At 38.1% G+C, this 20,035-nt stretch overlaps 1 protein-coding gene across 4 annotated transcripts in view; it reads right to left on the bottom strand.

Moving 5' to 3' along the window:
* Window positions 1–20,035, bottom strand: part of LOC128665913 (3-galactosyl-N-acetylglucosaminide 4-alpha-L-fucosyltransferase FUT3-like) — a 126,018-nt gene that overhangs the window by 10,898 nt on the left and 95,085 nt on the right. For all 4 annotated transcript variants that reach the window (XR_008403192.1, XR_008403194.1, XR_008403193.1 and 1 more), the window contains one exon: window positions 2,594–2,779. The gene's annotated coding sequence lies outside the window, so the exon portion shown is untranslated. The remainder of the gene's footprint in view (window positions 1–2,593; window positions 2,780–20,035) is intronic.

Raw genomic sequence — 20,035 nt, 5'->3', positions numbered from 1 at the left:
TCCAGAAGAGGCTCCAAAGTCTTCCTCCTATCCGGCAAGAAGAGGACATCCGGACCGGCAAACATCTTCTCCAAGCGGCATCTTCGATCTTCTTCCATCCGGTGCGGAGCGGGTCCATCTTGAAGCAGCCGACGCGGATCCATCCTCTTTTTCCGTTGTCTCCCGACGAATGACGGTTCCTTTAAGGGACGTCATCCAAGATGGCGTCCCTCGAATTCCGATTGGCTGATAGGATTCTATCAGCCAATCGGAATTAAGGTAGGAATATTCTGATTGGCTGATGGAATCAGCCAATCAGAATCAAGTTCAATCCTATTGGCTGATCCAATCAGCCAATCAGATTGAGCTCGCATTCTATTGGCTGTTCCGATCAGCCAATAGAATGCGAGGTCAATCTGATTGGCTGATTGGATCAGCCAATCGGATTGAACTTGATTCTGATTGGCTGATTCCATCAGCCAATCAGAATATTCCTACCTTAATTCCGATTGGCTGATAGAATCCTATCAGCCAATCGGAATTCGAGGGACGCCATCTTGGATGACGTCCCTTAAAGGAACCGTCATTCGTCGGGAGACAACGGAAGAGGATGGATCCGCGTCGGCTGCTTCAAGATGGACCCGCTCCGCACCGGATGGAAGAAGATCGAAGATGCCGCTTGGAGAAGATGTTTGCCGGTCCGGATGTCCTCTTCTTGCCGGATAGGAGGAAGACTTTGGAGCCTCTTCTGGACCTCTTCAGCACCGGATGCCAGGACGGATCGGTGATACCTGGATGGTGAAGACAAGGTAGGAAGATCTTCAGGGGCTTAGTGTTAGGTTTATTTAAGGGGGGTTTGGGTTAGATTAGGGGTATGTGGGTGGTGGGTTGTAATGTTGGGGGGGGGGTATTGTATGTTTTTTTTTTACAGGCAAAAGAGCTGATTTTCTTGGGGCATGCCCCGCAAAGGGCCCTGTTCAGGGCTGGTAAGGTAAAAGAGCTTTTACATTTATTAATTTAGAATAGGGTAGGGAATTTTTTATTTTGGGGGTCTTTGTTATTTTATTAGGGGGCTTAGAGTAGGTGTAATTAGTTTAAAATTGTTGTAATATTTTTCTAATGTTGGTAAATATTTTTTTATTTTTTGTAACTTAGTTCTTTTTTATTTTTTGTACTTTAGTTAGTTTATGTAATTGTAGTTATTTGTAGCAATTGTATTTAATTTATTTATTGATAGTGTAGTGTTAGGTTAATTGTAGGTAATTGTAGGTAGTTTATTTAATTAATTTATTGATAGGGTAGTGTTAGGTTTAATTATAACTTAGGTTAGGATTTATTTTACAGGTAATTTTGTTATTATTTTAACTAGGTAACTATTAAATAGTTCTTAACTATTTAATAGCTATTGTACCTGGTTAAAATAATTACCAAGTTGCCTGTAAAATAAATATTAATCCTAAAATAGCTACAATATAATTATAATTTATATTGTAGCTATATTAGGATGTATTTTACAGGTAAGTATTTAGCTTTAAATAGGAATAATTTATTTAATAAGAGTTAATTAATTTCGTTAGATGTAAATTATATTTAACTTAGGGGGTGTTAGGGTTAGACTTAGCTTTAGGGGTTAATACATTTATTAGAATAGCGATGAGCTCCGGTCGTCAGATTAGGGGTTAATAATTGAAGTTAGGTGTCGGCGATGTTAGGGAGGGCAGATTAGGGGTTAATACTATTTATGATAGGGTTAGTGAGGCGGATTAGGGGTTAATAACTTTATTATAGTAGCGCTCAGGTCCGCTCGGCAGATTAGGGGTTAATTATTGTAAGTAGCTGGCGGCGACGTTGTGGGGGGCAGTTTAGGGGTTAATAAATATAATATAGGGGTCGGCGGTGTTAGGGGCAGCAGATTAGGGGTACATAGGGATAATGTAAATTGCAGCGGTTTACGGAGCGGAAGATTAGGGGTTAATAATATAATGCAGGGGTCAGCAATAGCGGGGGCGGCAGATTAGGGGTTAATACGTGTAAGGGTAGGGGTGTTTATACTCGGGGTACATGTTAGAGTGTTAGGTGCAGACGTAGGAAGTGTTTCCCCATAGGAAACAATGGGGCTGCGTTAGGAGCTGAACGCTGCTTTTTTGCAGGTGTTAGGTTTTTTTTCAGCTCAAACAGCCCCATTGTTTCCTATGGGAGAATCGTGCACGAGCACGTTTTTGAGGCTGGCCGCGTCCGTAAGCAACTCTGGTATCGAGAGTTGCATTTGCGGTAAAAATGCTCTACGCTCCTTTTTTGGAGCCTAACGCAGCATTTGTTTGAACTCTCGATACCAGAGTTAATTTTATGGTGCGGCCAGAAAAAAGCCAGCGGAGCGTTAACAGCCCATCTACCGCCAAACTCCAAATCTAGGCCTAGGTGAATATATTTTATGTGCCTTTAACAGGTGGAAAAACACACAAAATCTCTCTCTTCAGTCTTTATTTGCATAAAACAAATATAACTTAAAACTAAAAATGCTATTAATAACACACATAATTAAGAACAAACAGAAAAAATATATGTATTAAAAAATGTCCATGAATTAGAATCGGACAAACAGAGTCATAGTCACCAATGTGGTATAATGCTTTAAGGAAAGCTCCAATTCTGAGAGAATGATATCCAAAAGCAACTTGCTAGTAGATATGTCTGATCAATTGCAGTATTTTCCAAAAACAATATTATCCAATGGACTTATCCCTGGGTGCTGCTTGAATTATGAAACAAGTTGCTGCTGTTTCATCCAATGGAACAAACTCTGGGGAAAAAACACAAGCGCAACCCAGATTCAAGGAAGTAAAACAAAATTTATTAAAACACAGTGTGCTATAATGAACTTACAAGATTGCAGGTAAAAACAGGCACATCAGAGATATCCTGGCCATAAACAGCTTCACTGACAGCTCAGGATCCACTGCAAGTCCAGTCTTTCAAATGTCAAATCTTTGCAGGTTTAAACAGCTGATTGCTTCCAGGACCAGTAATGTATGCAGATCCTTTTGAAATATTTTATCCTAAAACTCTTTAACTCTAAGTGGTTCATCTGCCTTCTAAGCAGACTTTGTCAAGAGATTTCCAAACAGAACAGAACTTTTTCTCTCAAACATGCGCTCTTTATGCCATTAGTAAGGTACACTCCCCCTCAGATGATTGGAAAACAACATGAGTGATGGCTTGGAGGAACACACCCTCATGTTCATTAGTTAGATATGCACTCGCCCAGAGGTAATGTGTATGTTACTTAAAGGGACAGTCTAGTCCAAAACAAACTTTCATGATTCAGATAGGGCATGTAATATTAAACAATTTTACAAATTACTTTTATCACCAATTTTGCTTTGTTTTCTTGGTATTCTTAGTTGAAAGCTTAACCTAGGAGGTTCATATGCTAATTTCTTAGACTTTGAAGGCCGCTTCTTAAGAATGCATTTTAACAGGTTTTTCACCACTAGAGGTAGAGGGTGTTAGTTCATGTTTTTCATATAGATAACACTGTGCTCATGCACGTGAAGTTACCTGGGAGCTATCACTGATTAGCTAAACTGCAAGTCTGTCAAAAGAACTGAAATAAAGGGGCAGTTTGCAGAGGCTTAGATACAAGATAATCACAGAGGTAAAAAATATATAAATATAACTGTGTTGGTTATGCAAAACTGGGGAATGGGTAAAAAAGGGATTATCTATCTTTTAAAACAATAACAATTCTGGTGTAGACTGTCCCTTTAACTAAAGCATGCCACCAAATTTATAAAGATATATCAAATATACAATGTAAGTAATTTCACAGCGTGGTGTATGTTGATATATGCTAATGTGTATGACAAACTCAGAATGTACTTTTAACCTCTTACAGCTATCAACCATAATGGGTAAAATATTTATCATTTACAGACCTTGTTATAGCAACAATAATAATATTTTAATACTTTAAAAAACCTAATTACAATGTCCGATTTCTTAGCTAAGAAACTAGCCTGAGTAATTACCTTTCAGAAAGAAAAATGCACCAAGGTAATTTTTACAGCGATACACACACAAGCTCATATCAACTTGTATACCATAAATTCACTCCCATCATTGAGCAATTTAAACTTTTTTAACTTTTAATAGACACTGAAAATATATTTTATTAATGTTCTCTCTCTTCCAGGAAAACGTTTGTCAAACATAGCAAAGACATTTAGAAATACAATAAGATTAACTTTCCACCAAATTTAAAATGTATCTGAAAGTGTCCGAATTTGCAAGGAATGGCCATTTTCCCAACAGATTGAGACATAAACAAATTATTTTTAGACAGGATAATAACTCCTCAGATATTTAGTGTAGAGTAAACTTTTTACACATAACATGGGACAGAGTGAATACATTAGACAGACAAAAACTTCTTACACATAAAATACACAGAATCTCCATTTCGTTACTGCAAACACACATACAACAAAAGAAAGAGTTTTACCAACTGAGTTTCTGTAGCAGTTTTTTTCTGTTCTCTGAATATGTGATCTGGTGTGTGTGCTCGGTGGCCACCCTTCTTTGCCCATAACATTCCTAACCACAAAAGCAAGCATTCTCGCTGAATCTGCAAAGCTGTCACTGAGAGTTTGTATTCCCCTACCTTTCTGGAGTGGTTATCCCTCTGCCTGCACAGCTTCTGTCCTGAACAGAAACTGCTAACCATTTCGTAGCTACTAAAGATGCAACAACAGTGTCTTCCACCTGCTCTGTCTCCCTTCTTTGTGATCCATTAAAAGCGACTAATGAGGGATACAATGCAGCAGGCGGAGGAGCCAAGGGAACAGCTGGATATGGAGGGGGCAGGGTGTCACAATTGGTCCAAAAAGAAGACAGTTTCCCCGAACCTCTCCACATTCTCTCATGTATTTCATATCCCAAAAGGGGTCTCTACCTGGACCCTGATAAGCAGAATCATTTAAACACATGCCCCTTATCATAGTAACATGTGGTTCACAGAGAGAGTCTGTACGAGGGAAGGGATTTGGTTCCTGAGGATATAGTGACTCCATCAAGCCAGATAAATTGTCATTAAAGGGAACAGTATAATATGCTCCTGCTATTCTAGTTACAAAATCTCTAGGAGTTTCACCTTTAACTGGCTTAGGTTTTGTAATACGTAAGGTATTCTTACCAGCACTGGATGGTACATAGTGAACAGATTTATACTTAATATTACATTTCTGAATCTCAGCATTACTATCACAATTTTTGCTATGAACAGTCCCCATTTCCACAATACAAAATAGCAGCAAATAATGAAATTCACAATTATATTTTTAATATAGCACAGCATATATTAAATAGCACAGCAGAGCATAAGTGATCAAGCAAAAACATCAACAAGTACCAACTCAATTCCAGTGATAGGTAACAAAATTCTATTATAAGGATATAAGGAAAACTTCAACACAGGTGAGACTCTAACTCACCGTAAAACAGCACTGCAACTTGCATAAGGACTTTAACCACCGTAAATACGGCGCTTACCTCTTGCGCCTCTTCTGCCCGCTTGGATGAAGACTTCAGCCGGATCATGGACCTCTTCAGCCCCCCGCTTGGGCTTGGATCAGGACATCGGAGGAGCTCTTCTGGACAGATCGGTGAACCCGGTGAGGTGAAGACAAGGTAGGAAGATCTTCAGGGGCTTAGTGTTAGGTTTATTTAAGGGGGGTTTGGGTTAGATTAGGGGTATGTGGGTGGTGGGTTGTAATGTTGGGGGGCTTGGGTATTGTATGTTTTTTTTTTACAGGCAAAAGAGCTGATTTTCTTGGGGCATGCCCCGCAAAGGGCCCTGTTCAGGGCTGGTAAGGTACAAGAGCTTTGAACTTTAGTAATTTAGAATAGGGTAGGGCATTTTTTTTATTTTGGGGGGCTTTGTTATTTTATTAGGGGGCTTAGAGTAGGTGTAATTAGTTTAAAATTGTTGTAATATTTTTCTTATGTTTGTAAATATTTTTTTATTTTTTGTAACTTAGTTATTTTTTATTTTTTGTACTTTAGCTAGTTTATTTAATTGTATTTATTTGTAGGAATTGTATTTAATTAATTTATTGATAGTGTAGTGTTAGGTTAATTGTAGGTAATTGGAGGTAGTTTATTTAATTAATTTATTGATAGTGTAGTGTTAGGTTTAATTGTAACTTAGGTTAGGATTTATTTTACAGGTCATTTTGTAATTATTTTAACTATTTTAGCTATTAAATAGTTCTTAACTATTTAATAGCTATTGTACCTGGTTAAAATAAATACAAAGTTACCTGTAAAATAAATATAAATCCTAAAATAGCTATAATATAATTATAATTTATATTGTAGCTATATTAGGATTTATTTTACAGGTAAGTATTTAGCTTTAAATAGGAATAATTTATTTAATAAGAGTTAATTAATTTTGTTAGATTTAAATTATATTTAACTTAGGGGGGTGTTAGTGTTAGGGTTAGACTTAGCTTTAGGGGTTAATACATTTATTAGAATAGCGGTGAGCTCCAGTCGGCAGATTAGGGGTTAATGTTTGAATTTAGGTGTCGGCGATGTTAGGGAGGGCAGATTAGGGGTTAATACTATTTATTATAGGGTTAGTGAGGCGGATTAGGGGTTAATAACTTTATAATAATAGCGGTGCGGTCCGGTCGGCAGATTAGGGGTTAATAATAGACATGTGCGGTTCGTTTCGGATTTATTCGGAAATTCGGAAAATTCGGTAAATTCGGAGATTCAGATCGATTCGGATTTCTGAATTAAAATACTTCAGAATCTACCAAATGAATCCGAAATAGCTGCCGTATCTCCGAATAAATCCGAATTAGCTCGTTAAAATTCGGCATTTCCCCATAGGAAACAATGGGAGTTTCAGCTGAAAAAAAACTAACACCGCAGCCCCATTGTTTCCTATGGGGAAACACTAAGTCTGCACCTAACACCCTAACATGTACCCCGAGTCTCTAAACACCCCTAATCTAACACTTATTAACCCCTAATCTGCCGCCCCCGCTATCGCTGACACCTGCATTATTTTATTAACCCCTAATCTGCCGACCGAATATCGCCGCCACCTACATTATAGCTATTAACCCCTAATCTGCTGTCCCTAACACCGCCGACCCCTACATTATAGTTATTAACCCCTAATCTGCCCCCCCAACGTCGCCGCAATCTAACTACAAGTATTAACCCCTAATCTGCCGACCCGATATCGCCGCCTACATTATAGCTATTAACCCCTAATCTGGTGTCCCTAACACCGCCGACCCCTACATTATAGTTATTAACCCCTAATCTGCCCCCCCCCAACGTCGCCGCAATCTAACTACAAGTATTAAACCCTAATCTGCCGACCCGATATCGCCGCCTACATTATAGCTATTAACCCCTAATCTGGTGTCCCTAACACCGCCGACCCCTACATTATAGTTATTAACCCCTAATCTGCCCCCCCCCAACGTCGCCGCAATCTAACTACAAGTATTAACCCCTAATCTGCCGACCCGATATCGCCGCCGCCTAGATTATAGTTATTAACCCCTAATCTTCCCACACAACGTCACCGCAATCTAACTACAAGTATTAACCCCTAATCTGCCGACCCGATATCGCCGCCTACATTATAGCTATTAACCCCTAATCTGGTGTCCCTAACACCGCCGACCCCTACATTATAGTTATTAACCCCTAATCTGCCCCCCCCCAACGTCGCCGCAATCTAACTACAAGTATTAAACCCTAATCTGCCGATCCGATATCGCCGCCTACATTATAGCTATTAACCACTAATCTGGTGTCCCTAACACCGCCGACCCCTACATTATAGTTATTAACCCCTAATCTGCCCCCCCAACGTCGCCGCAATCTAACTACAAGTATTAACCCCTAATCTGCCGACCCGATATCGCCGCCGCCTACATTATAGCTATTAACCCCTAATCTGGTGTCCCTAACACCGCCGACCCCTACATTATAGTTATTAACCCCTAATCTGCCCCCCCAATGTCGCCGCAATCTAACTACAAGTATTAACCCCTAATCTGCCGACCCGATATCGCCGCCTACATTATAGCTATTAACCCCTAATCTGGTGTCCCTAACACCGCCGACCCCTACATTATAGTTATTAACCCCTAATCTGCCCCCCCCAACGTCGCCGCAATCTAACTACAAGTATTAACCCCTAATCTGCCGACCGCAAATCACCGCCACTATAATAAATGTATTAACCCCTAAACCGCCGCACTCCCACCTCGCAAACACTATAATACATTTTATTAACCCCTAATCTGCCCTCCCTAACATCGCCGCCACCTACCTACAATTATTAACCCCTAATCTCCCGCCCCCAACGTCGCCGCTACTATAATAAGGTTATTAACCCCTAAAACTAAGTCTAACCCTAACACTAACACCCCCTAACTTAAATATAATTTAAATAAAACGAAATAAATTTACTATAGTTGAATAAATGAATCCTATTTAAAACTAAAGACTTACCTGTAAAATAAACCCTAAGATAGCTGCAATATAACTAATAGTTACATTGTAGCTATTTTAGGATTTATTTTTATTTTACAGGCAACTTTGTATTTATTTTAACTAGGTACAATAGTTATTAAATAGTTAATAACTATTTAATAACTACCTAGCTAAAATAAATACAAATTTACCTGTAAAATAAATCCTAACCTAAGTTACAATTACACCTAACACTACACTATCATTTAATTAATTAAATAAATGAATCATATTTAAAACTAAATACTTACCTGTAAAATAAACCCTAATATAGCTGCAATATAACTAATAGTTACATTGTAGCTATTTTAGCATTTATATTTATTTTACAGGCAACTTTGTATTTATTTTTAATAGGTACAATAGCTATTAAATAGTTATTGACTAATTAATAGCTACCTAGTTAAAATAATTACAAAATTACCTGTAAAATAAATCCTAACCTAAGTTACAATTAAACCTAACACTACACTATCATTAAATAAATTAACTACAAGTACCTACAATTATCTACAATTAAATAAACTAAAGTACAAAAACCCCCCACTAAATTACAAAAAAAAAAAACCCACTAAATTACAAAAAATAAAAAAATATTACAAGAATTTTAAACTAATTACACCTACTCTAAGCCCCCTAATAAAATAACAAAGCCCCCCAAAATAAAAATAAAATGCCCTACCCTATACTAAATTACAAAAGTTAACAGCTCTATTACCTTACCAGCCCTGAACAGGGCCCTTTGCGGGGCATGCCCCAAAGAAAACAGCTCTTTTGCCTGTAAAAAAAAAACACAATCCCCCTCCCCACATTACAACCCACCACCCACATACCCCTACTCTAACCCAAACCCCCCTTAAATAAACCTAACACTACCCCCCTGAAGATCTCCCTACCTTGAGTCGTGTTCACCCAGCCGGGCCGAAGTCTTCATCCGATGGGGCAGAAGAGGACATCCAGACCGGCAGAAGTCTTCATCCAAGCGGGGCAAGAAGAGGTCTTCCATCCATCATACAAGTACCAAAATACAAACAAACACTAAATTACCAAAAATAATAAAATATTACAATAATTTTAAACTAATTACTCCTAATCTAAGCCCCCTACTAGCTATTAATATAGCTACAATATAACTAATAGTTACATTGTAGCTATTTTAGGATTTATATTTATTTTACAGGCAACTTTGTATTTATTTTAACTAGCTACAATAGTTATTAAATAGTTAATAACTATTTAATAACTACCTAGCTAAAATAAATACAAATTTACCTGTAAAATAAATCATAACCTAAGTTACAATTACACCTAACACTACACTATCATTAAATTAACTAAATAAATGAATCCTATATAAAACTAAAGACTTACCTGTAAAATAAACCCTAATATAGCTACAATATAACTAATAGTTACATTGTAGCTATTTTAGCATTTATATTTATTTTACAGGCAACTTTGTATTTATTTTAACTATGTACAATAGCTATTAAATAGATATTTACTGTTTAATAGCTACCTAGTTAAAATAATTACAAAATTACCTGTAAAATAAATCCTAACCTAAGTTACAATTAAACCTAACACTACACTATCATTAAATAAATTAACTACAAGTACCTACAATTAAATACAATGAAATAAACTAAACTAAAGTACAAAAAAACAAACACTAAATTACAAAAAATAAAAAAAATTACAAGAATTTTAAACTAATTACACCTAATCTAAGCCCCCTAATAAAATAACAAAGCCCCCCAAAATAAAAAAATGCCCTACCCTATACTAAATTACAAAAGTAATCAGCTCTATTACCTTACCAGCCCTTAAAAGGGCCTTTTGCGGGGGCATGTCCCAAAGAAAACAGCTCTTTTGCCTGTAAAAAAAAACACAATACCCCCCTCACATTACAACCCACCACCCACATAACCCTACTCTAACCCAAACCCCCCTTAAATAAACCTAACACTACCCCCCTGAAGATCTCTCTACCGTGTCTTCACCCAGCGGGCCAAAGTCTTCATCCGATCGGGCAGAAGAGGACATCCAGACCGGCAGAAGTCTTCATCCAAGCGGGGCAAGAAGAGGTCTTCCATCCATCAGAAGTCTTGATCCAGGCGGCATCTTCTCTGTTCATCCATCCGGAGCGGAGCGGCAGCATCCTGAAGACATCCCACGCAGAGCATCCTCTTCTTTCTTGATCCGACAACTAAGTGACTGTACCTTTAAGTGACGTCATCCAAGATGGCGTCCCTTGAATTCCGATTGGCTGATAGGATTCTATCAGCCAATCGGAATTAAGGTAGGAAAAATCTGATTGGTTGATTCAATCAGCCAATCAGATTCAAGTTCAATCCGATTGGCTGATCCAATCAGCCAATCAGATTGACCTCACATTCTATTGGCTGTTCCGATCAGCCAATAGAATGCAAGGTCAATCTGATTGGCTGATTGGATCAGCCAATCGGATTGAACTTGAATCTGATTGGCTGATTGAATCAGCCAATCAGATTTTTCCTACCTTAATTCCGATTGGCTGATAGAATCCTATCAGCCAATCGGAATTCAAGGGACGCCATCTTGGATGACGTCACTTAAAGGTACAGTCACTTAGTCGTCGGATCAAGAAAGAAGAGGATGCTCTGCGTGGGATGTCTTCAGGATGCTGCCGCTCCGCTCCGGATGGATGAACAGAGAAGATGCCGCCTGGATCAAGACTTCTGATGGATGGAAGACCTCTTCTTGCCCCGCTTGGATGAAGACTTCTGCCGGTCTGGATGTCCTCTTCTGCCCAATCGGATGAAGACTTCGGCCCGCTGGGTGAAGACACGGTAGGGAGATCTTCAGGGGGGTAGTGTTAGGTTTATTTAAGGGGGGTTTGGGTTAGAGTAGGGGTATGTGGGTGGTGGGTTGTAATGTGGGGGGGTATTGTGTTTTTTTACAGGCAAAAGAGCTGTTTTCTATGGGGCATGCCCCCGCAAAAGGCCCTTTTAAGGGCTGGTAAGGTAATAGAGCTGATTACTTTTGTAATTTAGTATAGGGTAGGGCATTTTTTTATTTTGGGGGGCTTTGTTATTTTATTAGGGGGCTTAGATTAGGTGTAATTAGTTTAAAATTCTTGTAATTTTTTTTATTTTTTGTAATTTAGTGTTTGTTTTTTTGTACTTTAGTTTAGTTTATTTCATTGTATTTAATTGTAGGTACTTGTAGTTAATTTATTTAATGATAGTGTAGTGTTAGGTTTAATTGTAACTAAGGTTAGGATTTATTATACAGGTAATTTTGTAATTATTTTAACTAGGTAGCTATTAAACAGTAAATATCTATTTAATAGCTATTGTACCTAGTTAAAATAAATACAAAGTTGCCTGTAAAATAAATATAAATGTAAAATAGCTACAATGTAACTATTAGTTATATTGTAGCTATATTAGGGTTTATTTTACAGGTAAGTCTTTAGTTTTATATAGGATTCATTTATTTAGTTAATTTAATGACAGTGTAGTGTTAGGTGTAATTGCAACTTAGGTTAGGATTTATTTTACAGGTAAATTTGTATTTATTTTAGCTAGGTAGTTATTAAATAGTTCTTAACTATTTAATAGCTATTGTACCTAGTTAAAATAAATACAAAGTTGCCTGTAAAATAAATATAAATCCTAAAATAGCTACAATGTAACTATTAGTTATATTGTAGCTATATTAATAGCTAGTAGGGGGCTTAGATTAGGTGTAATTAGTTTAAAATTATTGTAATATTTTATTATTTTTGGTAATTTAGTGTTTGTTTGTTTTTTTGTACTTTTCTGATGGATGGAAGACCTCTTCTTGCCCCGCTTGGATGAAGACTTCTGCCGGTCTGGATGTCCTCTTCTGCCCCATCGGATGAAGACTTCGGCCCGGCTTGGTGAACACGACTCAAGGTAGGGAGATCTTCAGGGGGGTAGTGTTAGGTTTATTTAAGGGGGGCTTGGGTTAGAGTAGGGGTATGTGGGTGTTGGGTTGTAATGTGGGGGGGTATTGGGTTTTTTTTTACAGGCAAAAGAGCTGTTTTCTATTTTGGGGGGCTTTGTTATTTTATTAGGGGGCTTAGATAAGGTGTAATTAGTTTAAAATTCTTGTAATATTTTTTTATTTTTTGTAATTTAGTGGGGGGGGTTTGTACTTTAGTTTAGTTTATTTAATTGTATTTAATTGTAGGTACTTGTAGTTAATTTATTTAATAATAGTGTAGTGTTAGGTTTAATTGTAACTTAGATTAGGATTTATTTTACAGGTAATTTTTTAATTATTTTAACTAGGTAGCTATTAAATAGTCAATATCTATTTAATAGCTATTGAACCTAATTAAAATAAATACAAAGTTGCCTGTACAATAAATATAAATGCTAAAATAGCTACAATGTAACTATTAGTTATATTGCAGCTATATTAGGGTTTATTTTACAGGTAAGTCTTTAGTTTTATATAGTTAATTTAATGATAGTGTAGTGTTAGGTGTAATTGTAACTTAGGTTATGATTTATTTTACAGGTAAATTTTTATTTATTTTAGCTAGGTAGTTATTAAATAGTTATTAACTATTTAATAACTATTGTACCTAGTTAAAATAAATACAAAGTTGCCTGTAAAATAAATATAAATCCTAAAATAGCTACAATGTAACTATTAGTTATATTGTAGCTATATTAATAGCTAGTAGGGGGCTTAGATTAGGTGTAATTAGTTTAAAAATATTGTAATATTTTATTATTTTTGGTAATTTAGTGTTTGTTTGTATTTTGGTACTTGTATGATGGATGGAAGACCTCTTCTTGCCCCGCTTGGATGAAGACTTCTGCTGGTCTGGATGTCCTCTTCTGCCCCATCGGATGAAGACTTTTTCCCGGCTGGGTGAACACGACTCAAGGTAGGGAGATCTTCAGGGGGGTAGTGTTAGGTTTATTTAAGGGGGGTTTGGGTTAGAGTAGGGGTATGTGGGTGGTGGGTTGTAATGTGGGGGGGGGGATTGTGTTTTTTTTTTACAGGCAAAAGAGCTGTTTTCTTTGGGGCATGCCCCGCAAAGGGCCCTGTTCGGGGCTGGTAAGGTAATAGAGCTGTTAACTTTTGTAATTTAGTATAGGGTAGGGCATTTTTTTTTTATTTTGGGGGGCTTTGTTATTTTATTAGGGGGCTTAGATTAGGTGTAATTAGTTTAAAATTCTTGTAATATTTTTTTATTTTTTGTAATTTAGTGTTTGTTTGTTTTTTGTAATTTAGTGGGGGTTTTTGTACTTTAGTTTATTTAATTGTAGATAATTGTAGGTACTTGTAGTTAATTTATTTAATGATAGTGTAGTGTTAGGTATAATTGTAACTTAGGTTAGGATTTATTTTACAGGTAATTTTGTAATTATTTTAACTAGGTAGCTATTAATTAGTCAATAACTATTTAATAGCTATTGTACCTAGTTAAAATAAATACAAAGTTGCCTGTAAAATAAATATAAATGCTAAAATAGCTACAATGTAACTATTAGTTATATTGCAGCTATATTAGGGTTTATTTTACAGGTAAGTATTTAGTTTTAAATATGATTCATTTATTTAATTAATTTAATGATAGTGTAGTGTTAGGTGTAATTGTAACTTAGGTTAGGATTTATTTTACAGGTAAATTTGTATTTATTTTAGCTAGGTAGTTATTAAATAGTTATTAACTATTTAACAACTATTGTACCTAGTTAAAATAAATACAAAGTTGCCTGTAAAATAAAAATAAATCCTAAAATAGCTACAATGTAACTATTAGTTATATTGCAGCTATCTTAGGGTTTATTTTACAGGTAAGTCTTTAGTTTTAAATAGGATTCATTTATTTAACTATAGTAAACTTATTTCGTTTTATTTAAATTATATTTAAGTTAGGGGGTGTTAGTGTTAGGGTTAGACTTAGGTTTAGGGGTTAATAACCTTATTATAGTAGCGGCGACGTTGGGGGCGGGAGATTAGGGGTTAATAATTGTAGGTAGGTGGCGGCGATGTTAGGGAGGGCAGATTAGGGGTTAATAAAATGTATTATAGTGTTTGCGAGGCGGGAGTGCAGTGGTTTAGGGGTTAATACATTTATTATAGTGGCGGTCGGCAGATTAGGGGTTAATACTTGTAGTTAGATTGTGGCGACGTTGGGGGGGGCAGATTAGGGGTTAATAACTATAATGTAGGGGTCGGCGGTGTTAGGGACACCAGATTAGGGGTTCATAGCTATAATGTAGGCGGCGGCGATATCGGGTCGGCAGATTAGGGGTTAATACTTGTAGTTAGATTGCGGCGACGTTGGGGGGGGCAGATTAGGGGTTAATAACTATAATGTAGGGGTCGGCGGTGTTAGGGACACCAGATTAGGGGTTAATAGCTATAATGTAGGCGGCGGCAATATCAGGTCGGCAGATTCGGGGTTAATACTTGTAGTTAGATTGCGGCGACGTTGGGGGGGGCAGATTAGGGGTTAATAACTATAATGTAGGGGTCGGCGGTGTTAGGGACACCAGATTAGGGGTTAATAGCTATAATGTAGGCGGCGGCGATATTGGGTCGGCAGATTAGGGGTTAATACTTGTAGTTAGATCGCGGCGACGTTGGGGGGGGCAGATTAGGGGTTAATAACTATAATGTAGGGGTCGGCGGTGTTAGGGACAGCAGATTAGGGGTTAATAGCTATAATGTAGGCGGCGGCGATATCGGGTCGGCAGATTAGGGGTTAATACTTGTAGTTAGATTGCGGCGACGTTGGGGGGGGCAGATTAGGGGTTAATAACTATAATGTAGGGGTCGGCGGTGTTAGGGACAGCAGATTAGGGGTTAATAGCTATAATGTAGGTTGCGGCGATATCCGATCGGCAGATTAGGGGTTAAATAATGTTATTATAGGGTTTGCGATGTGGGGGGGCCTCGGTTTAGTGGTTCATAGGTAGTTTATGGGTGTTAGTGACTTAGTGTACTAAAACATACCGAATTTCGGAACCGAATAGAACCGAATTCAGCCGAATCCGAATAAATCCGAAACAAATTTATTCGGATCCGAATAAATCCGAAATGAATTTATTCAAATTTTGCCGAATCCGATTCAATCCGAAACGAAATTCGAAAAGTCCGAAACGATCCGAACCGAAAACTAACCGAATTTTTTAGCCGTGCACATGTCTAGTTAATAAGTGTAGGCAGGTGGAGGCGACGTTGTGGGGGGCAGATTAGGGGTTAATAAATATAATATAGGGGTCGGCGATGTTAGGGCAGCAGATTAGGGGTACATAGGGATAATGTAAGTAGCGGCGGTTTACTGAGCGGCAGATTAGGGGTTAATAATAATATGCAGGGGTCAGCGATAGCGGGGGCGGCAGAATAGGGGTTAATAGGTGTAAGGTTAGGGGGTTTTGGACTCGGGGTACATGTTAGAGTGTTAGGTGCAGACGTAGGAAGTGTTTCCGCATAGCAAACAATGGGGCTGAGTTAGGAGCTGAACGCGGCTTTTTTGCAGGTGTTAGGTTTTTTTTCAGCTCAAACAGCTCCATTGTTTCCTATGGGGGAATCGTGCACGAGCACGTTTTTGAGGCTGGCCGCGTCCGTAAGCAACTCTGGTATCGAGAGTTGAAGCTGCGTTAAATATGCTCTACGCTCCTTTTTTGGAGCCTAATGCAGCCTTTATGTGGACTCTCAATACCAGAGTTTTTTTTATGGTGCAGCCAGAAAAAAGCCGGCGTTAGCTACGCGGGTCCTTACTGACAAAACTCTAAATCTAGCCGAATATGAGGTAAAAAGTTAAAGTGCATACAATTAAAATGCAGGCTATATGATACTAGGAAGGCATAATAAATAACATATCATATAAAAAAAGAACATATAAATAAAGAAACTGAGGCCACAGTTAAAAAAAGAGCTAAAACCAATACGATCACTTTAAGAGCGTGAAATAAAAGTTAGATGTGAATTGAGTCCAGCGTTCACCTTAACTGGCAAATGTACAATTGATAGAGGGATATGATTAATGAATTCAGACCAACGTTAGCAGTAGTTCCTCTTATTCAGTATTAATAACTTGATGAAGATTCGCCCCCACTTCTTCTCTTACCGAACCTCCGTACGATTCGCAGATCTGCTTGTGTGTTGAAACAGACCAATGGCTCAGGAGTCAGATAGTTGCTGCGTTCAAGGCTCCGGCGTCTATACACAAGGCTTCCGATCACGTGACTGATTGTAAACTCCGTGATTGGCTGGCATACGGGTAACCTCAAAGTGAGTTCCAAGGGGGTTGCAGGGGGTTCCTGCAGTGGTAACTTGAAATAAAAATGGTATAGTGCACTAATACCTATAGTAGTCCACAATTGTATGTCTCTAATTACGCGTTTTGGCGATGTCTCTTGCGCCTTTATCAAAAAAGTTCATACAATATGGATGCCAAGTTCATGTTTTTATGTATTCAGTGGTCTCCTCCTCTCAATAGATAGATAGATATTCCAGGTGTTTGTTTCAATGGTCAAATTCATTAACTCCGTAATGTTCAAACTAGCTTGATTCTTCATATATGTCCTTGTTCTTTTATACAAGGTAACAGTCTTATATTGCAGAGCTTGTTATTTTGTGAAACAATATAAATAAAAGTAAGAAATGAAAAAATGAAATAAAATAAAATAAGATATGAAAAAAAAATATTTATATTGTTTCACAAAATAACAAGCTCTGCAATATAAGAGTGTTACCTTGTATAAAAGAACAAGGACATATATTAAGAATCAAGCTAGTTTGAACATTAAGGAGTTTATGAATTTGACCATTGAAACAAACACCTGGAATATCTAAATTGAGAGGAGGAGACCACTGAATACATGAAAATATGAACTTGGCATCCACATTGTATGAACCTTTTTGATAAAGGCGCAAGAGACAGCGCCTAAACGCGTAATTAGAGACATACAATTGTGGACTACTATAGGTATTAGTGCACTATACCATTTTTATTTCAATTTACCGCTGCAGGAACCCCCTGCAACCCCCTTGGAACTCCCTTCGAGGTTACCCATATGCCAGCTAATCACAGAGTTTACAATCAGTCACGTGATCGGAAGCCTTGTGTACAGATGCCGGAGCCTTGAATGCAGCAACTATCTGACTCCTGAGCTATCGGTCTGTTTCAACACACAAGCAGGTCTGAGAATCGTAGGGAGGTCTGGTAAGAGGACGAGTGGGGGCAAATCTTCATCAAATTATTAATAATACTGAATAAGAGGAACTACTGCTAACGTTGGTCTGAATTAATTAACCATATCCCTCTATCAATTGTACATTTGCCAGTTAAGGTGAATGCTGGACTCAATTCACATCTAACTTTTTTCCATGCTCTTAAAGTGATCGTATTGGTTTTAGCTCTTTTTAATCTGTGGCCACAGTTTCTTTATTTATATGTTATGGCTTTTATATGATACTAGTCCTAAAGCCCATTCACACGGGCCATTTTTTGCAGTACAGCGGTCCCACCTCTTGCGCTCTCTCCCTCCCCCTTTCTTTTGCTCTCTCTCTCCCCCTCTCTTTTGAGCTTTCTCTCTCCCCCCTCTCTTTTGAGCTCTCTCTCTCCCCCCTCTCTTTTGCGCTCTCTCTCTCCCCATCTCTCTTTTGCATCTCTCTCCCCCCTCTCTTTTGAGCTCTCTCTCCATCTCTTTTGAGCTATCTCTCTCCTCCCTCTCTTTTGCGCTCTTCCCCCCTCTCTTTTGCGCTCTTCCCCCTCTCTTTTGCGCTCTCTCTCCCCCTCTTTTGCGCTCTCTCTTCCCCCCTCTCTTTTGCGCTCTCCCCCCTCTCTTTTGTGCTCTCTCCCCCTCTCTTTTGCTGTCTCTCTCCCCCTCTCTATTTTGCTGTCTCTATCCCCCCTCTCTTTTGCTGTATCTCCCCCCCTCTCTTTTGCTGTCCCTCCCCCCCTCTCTTTTGCTGTCTCTCTCCCCCCTCTCTTTTGTGCTCTCTCCCCCCTCTCTATTGCGCTCTTCTCCCCTCTCTTTTGTGCTCTCTCTCTCCCCCCTCTCTATCAATCTCCCCCTCTCTATCTCTCTCTCCTCTCTCTATCTCTCTCCCTTCTTCCATCTATTGCGTGACCGCACCCGACCACGCCCCCTTCACACCCAGCCACGCACCATTCATGCCCGACCACTCCCCTTCACGCCCGGCCACGTCCCTGGTCACGCCCGATCACGCCCACTTACGCCGCATTGCAGATCTTCAGTTAGGGACTCAAAGGCCAGGTGTGTTTGTCCTTGTGCTGTCTCTACTGCGCATGACAGCTTCGGACAAACACACTTGGCCTTTTATTATATAGAATGTTATTTTTTATGCCTTCCTAGTATCATATACCCTGCATTTTAATTGTATGCACTTTAATGTACGCACTTTATTTCTTATAAAATCATTACATTTTTGTTTCTTACAAAGTTTTACCTCATATTGTGAATAAATATATCAATATATTTAAAATCAAATTTAATCTTAAGCTTACATTTTTACCTAGCTGTTCAGCTCTCCCCTTACTTGTTTATTAACAATTATATTTTTAAGCACAGCACAGCACAGCATATATTAAATAGCACAGCAGAGCATAAGCGATCATGCAAAAGCATCAACAAGTAACCAACTCAGTTCCAGTGATAGGTAACAAAACTCTATTATATGGATATAAGGAAAATTTCAACACAGGTGAGACTCTAACTCACCATAAAACAGCACTGCAACTTGCACGAGGACTTTAACCACCGCAAATGCCCGCTTACCTCTTGCGCCTCAATTTTACGCTCTAGCAAAAACCTGTCTAGACTAGCAGGACTTTACCCTGTCTAGAGGGGTTAATACACAGTAGCATTATATTAAGTTGCTATGTATTATGGAATTAAGAAATGTCAATTGAATGATAACTGCTATTTACAGGACATATACATGTACATCTATATGTTTATGATAGTAATGACACTATGAAAATCAGTACCTATCTTCACAATACAGTTTTATTATTATCTTTCTTTATTGTTGGTATAGCTGTATAATGTCATTTCAACATATATATTAATAATAGGGGAGTTTTATCACTATTGTCCTATTGTACCTAGGCTAGCAGCCACGACTCATATGTGCTTAACCTTTTTTTTTTTTTTTTTTTTTTAAAAAACCTTTAAATCATTTTGCTAGTGTAATCTAATTTTATTTTCTATCAGGCCTGTGTGTGGCCTGTGTGTTTCTGACTTACAGAGCATACTGTGGTTAATTGCTGCCCTACCTAGCAGCCAGCCACCACTCATATCTGCTTAACATTATTTTAAATTTAAAATAAAAACTTTTAAATCATTTTGCTAGTGTAATCTACTTTCATTTTCGATCAGGCCTGTGTGTTTCTGACTTACAGAGCATACTGTGGTTAATTGCTGCCCTACCTAGGCTAGCAGCCAAGACACATATGTGCTTAACCTTTTTATAAATTAAAAAA

Source organism: Bombina bombina, chromosome 7, assembly GCF_027579735.1.
Source record: "Bombina bombina isolate aBomBom1 chromosome 7, aBomBom1.pri, whole genome shotgun sequence".
Classification (NCBI taxonomy): domain Eukaryota; kingdom Metazoa; phylum Chordata; class Amphibia; order Anura; family Bombinatoridae; genus Bombina; species Bombina bombina.
This window is presented reverse-complemented; position numbering and strand designations above follow the sequence as displayed.